The sequence below is a fragment of the Microtus ochrogaster genome, chromosome 10, assembly GCF_000317375.1.
Source record: "Microtus ochrogaster isolate Prairie Vole_2 chromosome 10, MicOch1.0, whole genome shotgun sequence".
NCBI classification, from domain to species: domain Eukaryota; kingdom Metazoa; phylum Chordata; class Mammalia; order Rodentia; family Cricetidae; genus Microtus; species Microtus ochrogaster.
This window is the reverse complement of record NC_022016.1, coordinates 69533675-69541043: the sequence shown is the minus strand read 5'-3', so window position 1 is coordinate 69541043 and position 7369 is coordinate 69533675. Positions and strand designations below refer to the sequence as shown.

The following is a 7369-nucleotide window of genomic DNA, read 5'->3' as shown; positions in this document are numbered from 1 at the left end:
AAAATCTAAGGAGAAGCAAGCAACTTTGAAAAGATCAGACAGCATTTCTAACCATGAGAAAAAGAAATCAATTCAAGGAACAACTTAATCAATAAATAAGACATCAATAAAGACAGGAACACCTATGGAATGCCTCTGGACAGCCACCCAAAGATCTTTCAGATTATCTGTAATTGGAGAGTAATACAGGGGTGACAGCTATGATACATGTAAAGAGAAGGTCCAAGATGAGTGCAGCAGAATTTTCACAGACAGCAAAAGGATGGAGGAGGCAAGGCAAAATAGGCTCAGATATGCCATGGATTCTTAGTAAGAAACACAGGAATCCTCTGATTAAATGAGCACACAAAAGCCCAAGAAGCAAGAGTAAAAGCCAGCCCACACGTGAACACACTACAGTCAAACAGTAAAGCACCAGGGACAAAGAACACGCCAGGGGCCAACTTCTCAACAATAGTGGCTGGGAAGCTGGGTCTTCAAAGTAATGAGGAAAGCAATTGTCAGTTCTGGATTCTCCTCCCGGATGCTCTATGATTAAAGCACTGGAACGAGACACGGTTCCAAACAAGCAAAAGGGACTCGGAGATTTCTGTCATCTTGAGGAACAGAAATCCAAAGGAAGAAGAGAAATACAGGAAGCACAGGAGATATAGCTCAAGTTAAGTAAGCACTGACTGCAAAAGCAATCAAGAGAGCCAATTATATAAAGATGACATGCTGTATAAAAATACGGTAGAACTACTTTGCTAAAGAACTTTGAAATAGGATGAGTATCAAGACGATACAATTATGAGGTCCTTTACGTAGTTCTAGACAATAGAAATTTTCATTGACTGTATCTAGTAAGACAAAATACGAAGCCAGGTGTGGTAACTCACACCTGCAACCTTGGAACTTTGGACTACTGGCAAGAGGATCTGGAGTTCAAAGTCTCCCTCAGCTTCAGCGTGAGTTCAAAGCCAACCTGAGTTACATGAGACCCTGTCTCAAAAAATAAAACTAAAATAAATAAAAAATAAAAGGCAAAACAAAATGAAGTGTCTTTAAAACATTTTTAAAGTCACAGAAAATAGAAATGGGATATGTAATATTCAAATCAATAGACAGAAGTTGGAAGGAAGGAAGGAAGGAAGGAAGGAAGGAAGGAAGGAAGGAAGGATGGATCATGGAGGGATGGAAGGACAAAGAGGTGTCCTTCAATGCCAACCGACACCACATCTATTAAAACTGGTGAAAAATGAGCACACGCGGGGCACTTTGTCACAGATTAGTTTCTCTAGCAAGTCACCTCTGACATTAAATTCATGCGCTGTTTCCTTAGACTACACATCTGAGGAAGAACTCGGATTGAAGCAGCCATGGAAAGGTGGTATAACTAAACCACAATGGAAGCCATCCCAGGTGCTCCAAAGCTACCAGGCTTCCTTAAAGTTGTGCCGACACTGTGATCTTCATCTTCCCACATCCACTGGGCACTGGATATGGCTGCTCTAGAAGACAGTATGTGTGGCTGCAGACAAAGGGGTCCTCTACAACCCCATCACTCCCCGGGGTTTGCACCCACTGAAGGTATTCTCTTAAGAAGATTCTCAGAGGCTGAGACAGCAAGTTCTTCCCAGGAGAAGGATCTAACACATCACATTCTCCACCGTACTACTACAGGGGACTTACAATTAGTGCTAAAGGCATCCACGTGTCTGATACACAACCACCTGAAGCTTTTTCTAAATTATGCAGCTTGAGTTTCTTAGAAAAAGCAATAGGTCAGTTTCAACGCTGCAATAATGTTTGTTTGTTTGTTTGTTTTAAAAAAAATTACCAACATCTAAATCTTTTAACTCAAGACCTGGTTTATTTCTCACGAGCCAAAACAGGTAGCATAAAGAGCTAACAGCAAACTGAAACTCTTTACTCATGCCCATTTTAAACGGATTGCAAGTCAAAACAAAAGTATCTTTCCTAAACGCACGTACACAGCACCTGTCATTGTTAAATATTGTCTCAACCTGGACAAATGACTTCAAGAACCCAAAACTATATATGGCTTACTAATTGCTCCTCAATCAAAATCAACCCTATTAGAAAAGTAAACAGGCATATCCAAGCAGGTACCCTCTATAGAAATAAAAGATAATTCATCTCGGCAAAATATGCCAAGCTAGAAATAAACTAAGAAGTCAGTCAAATGAGGAAATACAAGTAGACATGTTGCAAAATTGCTTAGCTCACAAATATGTCAGGAAAATAGGAAGGCAATGGATCTGTTCGCCCAAAAGTATTAATACAGCCCAAAAGTATTAATCATACCATCTCAATTATTCTGTTCTTTTCTAATACTGTACTTGTTTTGTTTTGTAAATTTACAAACTGGAATTGTTCTGTTTATAAAAATTAAAAATAATAGAAACTAGAGTAAATATGTTCCTTGCTAAGTCCTACATGTATTGATTTGAAGAGCTGACTAGGCCAATTTTACACTAAAAACACATGTTTGTATTAAAAGAGATTTCTCTTTTTCTGGGATGTCAGAAGATTAATGAGGTACACGGAGCAAAATCACAACTAAATTTGCTTCACCTGAAATCATCGGCCTGCACACATTATCAGCAAGGCATGTTCACAAAATCTCCAGGTTCTTCCTCCTCAGGTCACACATAAAAACATGGGGATCCCCAAACTGGGGGTGGGAGGCTGAAAAGTCACTGCATTAAAAAAGTGGGTTCATCAAAAGAAAATGAAATTGTGATCTACTAAAACTGCATGGACTTTTATTACTTTAATCATACATTTTAACTTAATTTGCCTTTCTCACGGTGTAGCCAGGAACTGGCAAGAGCTGGCAAGAGCTACGTCCAAAAGACACGTGTGCTCTACGGGACAGTTGCATCTCATGGAGATCGAATATAGGGGAGCACAGAATGCATTTCAGCTTAGCAGCATCATACACCTGTGATGTAAACCCAAGATACCTGCAATGTAATTTTTTTTAAAAAATCAGTTTTGCTTTAAAATCACCCCAGGCATGCTGTGTCATGTGCATGATGGACACCCGATTAAGAGCTACAGAGAAACCACGTCTCGATAAAGAAACAAACTTGGTCCTCCCCACCTTTCTCTTAATACTTGGTCAACACCGTGGCTTCCTTGGGCTCAGATGGAAGGCGGTGTGTGAGGAGGGAAGGAAAACAGAACTGAGAGAGGAGACCAAGCAGAAGGAAAGTGAGGTGAGGGGCAGCAGGCCTCCTGCTCCTCAGTCTTGGAGCTTCTCATGGCAGCCCAGACACCAAAGCTTGCCAAAAGTTCTGGGCACAGCTTTGGTTCTGCAGAGGCTTAGGTACGCCGGGCTTGGGGACCCAGCTATCTAGGTGTGTGGGAGCATCCTGCGGCAGCAGCCCGGCAAACTCTGGGCAGTTGGCCCCCAGGCATCACCGCCCACTCGGGGCTCCCGCTCGGGGAATCCTTCTGTTTGTCCCTTGGCTCGCTCTGCTTCCCAATGACTGTCTTAAGAGGTCCAAGGGCCAAGCGGCCGAGACTGAAAGTGCCCTAGGGAAGGGTCCATGGGAGGACTGGTTCCCAGGAGCGACCAGGACGGACCTAGGCTGCCATACCGGCCTCGAGGTTCCAGAGCCCCGCAGTCGATGCGGCCGCGGTGCGGTGCGGCGGGAGGCGAGGCATCCTCAACCTCAGGCTGCGCTCCCGCGCCAAGCTGCCCCGTGGGCGAACCTTGGAGATCCGGGGGAGAGCGACCCGCAGCCTCATCTCAGGATACCGGGGCCACCCAGGCGGGGCCACCAGCCCGCGCTGAGAAGCTCGGGTGCCTCTTCTGTGCCGCCGTACCCCGACCTCCACCGACTGAGCCCAGAGCCGCGGCTCCCCCACGCCTCTCTCTCTAGCACTGCGCGGTACCCGAAATCCAGTCAACCGGACTGGATGCTGCGGCCACCGAGGCCACCACCTGTGAGCCGCCGCAGCCGGGGCCTCTGGACGGGTCGCCCTTGGCTCCTTTCCTCTCCCTCCTACCTGGCCGAGCTCCCCGGCACTCCACGCGCGCGACCGCAGAAGACTTTTGCAGAAGCTCCCTCACTGCCAGCCTGCGCTCACCGCAGCCTCCTTCCACCGCGGCTGGAGGATTACGCGCAGCCCTGCGTGCCCATCAGCCGGTGCGGACGATCCCGGGTGGAACCTCAACTCGCCGGCCCCCGCCCCCATTCATAATCCCCGCGGCCGTCTGCCACTACACGCCGCCCCCGCCCCCGCGCTCGTTCCCGCTCGCTGGCCCTGCGATGTGTCAGTGGCTCGCTGTTCATCTGCCACCCAGACAGTACCAAGGGCTCCCGCACCTCCTGGCTGCAAGAAAGGGGGATGGGTCCCCCTCCCGGGGGGTGGGCGGCTTATCACTCAAAGAGCCAGTGGGAGCGCAGGAGCCCACCGCTCTCCTGTTGCACAAAGGACTCTCTAAGGGATCAGCTTTGGTTCCTGAACCAAAGGGTCATATTATTGCTGAGCTTGTGGTCCAGCAACAGCCTGAGAGAGGGTCCCATAACTTAGGGATTCATGTGACAGGGCACCAGGCTTAGCCACCTGGACCTGAACTATTGATCCTGTTTTAAGAGAAGAGATGGGCATAATCCTGCCACTGTGTGTGTGTGTGTGTGTGTGTGTGTGTGTGTGTGTGTGTGTGTGTGTTCCTAATTAACCAGTCCTTTTAGTCAGAATGTAAAAGAAGGAAAACTGGCAAGGAAAAGAGGAAGCTAGCAAAGGAATGACTTCTTACCTTGAACTGCCGAACGAATTAGAGACCAGACTTTCTTGGTTACTTTAACAAATCTCCTAATTCATTCCCACGACCTAACAGGCATTTTGCATGGAGCACATGGTATCAGATTGGCGGTGCGAGGATGGTAGGATGGTTGAGACACGAGTTTGCCATCTAATGGGAGAAACAACCATAAAACCCAAAATGGGCAATATAAACCATCCCACTACAAAACATGCCACAATTGCCCAAATGGAGGCTTTTTTTTTTTTTTTTTTTTTTTTGGCGTGGAAAGGAGATGGGGGTCAGGAATTTAGAATCTTTCTGAACTGTCCATATTAAAGGGCATATAAAGGCTCACCAAGGAAGTGAAACTTTCCATATTTTCCCATTGACCCAACCACCCAGGACAGGGCATACCTATACCACAAGGGTGATGGGACTTTACCAACTCTCGCTGTGCACTGTTTCCTCCAACACTGTCTGCCAAGGAACACCCAGCTCTCCAGCGGCAACACTGCCAACTGTCCAGTGGCTCTTCTCTTTTCCGGCTTTTTGCTTTGTATTATATGCCATCCGCTACATCCATTACCTTGAAATTGAGCCCAAAGTTAATAGCACAAAGGCAATGAGTCTCTGGAGAGAAGCCAAAAAACCCTGCAATGTCATGGTTCTGACACAGTCTCCTTTTCTGAACTACAGTGAGAATTAATTAACTAGACTTATTAAGTATGAAGACATCGTTGTCCAAAGGCACAATGAATGGGAGCCTAAAATGTGATTTAATCTAAGTAAAATAGGACCAAGTTGAGTGGCATGCTGTTCTTCTCTGGAAATTAAAACTTTGAAAAAAAATTAATAGCTACTAAGTCTTTCAAGGTATTCCATCTTCTTCAGAAAAAAAAAATCAGTCCAAACCATTCTTGTTGCAAAAAAAAATGAAATATACTGCAATCTGATCATGGCATCAGTTATTTAAACATCTTTCCTACCTCTTGCTGGAATTTATACATGCTAACAAAGGGAATGGGGAAAGATTTAAATACCATTTTCTACAAAGTTATACATGTTTACTCACAAACTCCAAAGTACTTTCAATAGTTGCCAAGAGCAGTTGCCTTTGACCAGAAGTTGCATGGAAAAGTCCTTAGGAGAAACAGCTTAAATTAACCAGCGAGGCAGTAGAAGATACAAGAAACACACACACACACACACACATAGTGCCAGGAAATGAAGACCCTATGATAAAACACACACACACACACACACACACACACACAGACAGACAGACAAACTGTCTCTATCAAAAGCTGGAATAGATGAAAGAGAATCCGGAGTAGGTCAGAAAAATATACAAAGAGAGAGTGATGGGAAAGGGGTGCTTGGTTACCAAGGAATCCAGCAAACTTGAGCAAGCAAAACCACCATCTCAAAGAGACTTAGATCAGCATGAAATGCAGAGGCTCTAGATCCTGCTTATTTTAACCATTTGCATCAAAAGGTAGGCATTTGGGGCTTGAGAATGTGAGAATACTAAAGTTACCTTGAAACTTAACTTCAGGAACTTTCTCCAAAGACTTTAATCACAAAAAGTAATAATCCACTCAATAATGATTACTAGCATAGAAGAATCTGACACTCAAAAGAACAAGAGATGGACACACGATAGATACCAAGATATAGTAGCAAAGTTCCAGAAGAAACATCAACTCTCACCAACGTAGAGCTAGGAAATGTTCCACGGAGGCAGCGCAGTTCTGACTGACATTTATAGGACTAGGATTAAATGGAGAAGAGGATGGGAAGGCAGGGCAAAGAAGAGAATGTGGGGAGGGACAACTAACACTGAAAGGTCTCTAAAAATCCATGTGGAAATCTGCTACTGCAGAAGCCTTCGAGTGTGTGTGTGTGTGTGTGTGTGTGTGTGTGTGTGTGTGTATGTGTAAGGAATGGAGTCATCATATAATGGGCTAGACAATTCCCCAGCAACACATCTTACACCAACAAGCAAAACCTCCAGTGCCAAGAATGGATTACATCTTGTTGAGTCATTAGCCAATGAGGTTCTTTGAGTGGCTACCCACCCACCCATTGCCCAAGACTCCACGGGCTATTATTCTCCATATCATTACTCGCTGTAACCCGATGGTAGGCCCTATTGGTAAAGGCAACTTACTTATGTCATCCAAAACAGAGAAATTAAAATGGTGCCTACCTAGAAGCTTCACTCCAATTGACTAGTGTTCATGGTGCTAGAAGGCACTTTATATCCTACTCAAGGAGAAAAGTAACCATCATTTAACCCAACGACAAACCCTGCAGTCTTCAACAGTGGTCTGCCTGCAACATATACAGCTGCAGTAGTGGCTCAAATGTTATGGGAAAAAACAAACACTTTTTTGATTGAATTTAAGGCCCACTCCCTGAGCTGGAACCTTTACCAAACACTATTGAAGTTGTCAAGAACCTAAGACTAAAAAGGTCATGGGCCTATATGAATACCTAACACAATTATTCTGCTAAAAGAACATAGCAATATAATGACTCCTAACGACGTATGGCTATAGTCATAGAACAGAGCATTGTTCAGCCCTCATGAAAGAAGCTACTCCT

At 45.0% G+C, this 7369-nt stretch overlaps 1 protein-coding gene across 1 annotated transcript in view; it reads right to left on the bottom strand.

Annotated features, from left to right (window-relative positions):
• The window catches only part of Pde4b (phosphodiesterase 4B), a 527196-nt gene extending 523018 nt beyond the window's left edge, over nucleotides 1–4178 (bottom strand). Inside the window, exon 1 of the mRNA XM_026781920.1 lies at nucleotides 4021–4178. The gene's annotated coding sequence lies outside the window, so the exon portion shown is untranslated. The remainder of the gene's footprint in view (nucleotides 1–4020) is intronic.
• Between the last annotated feature and the right edge of the window lie 3191 nt (nucleotides 4179–7369).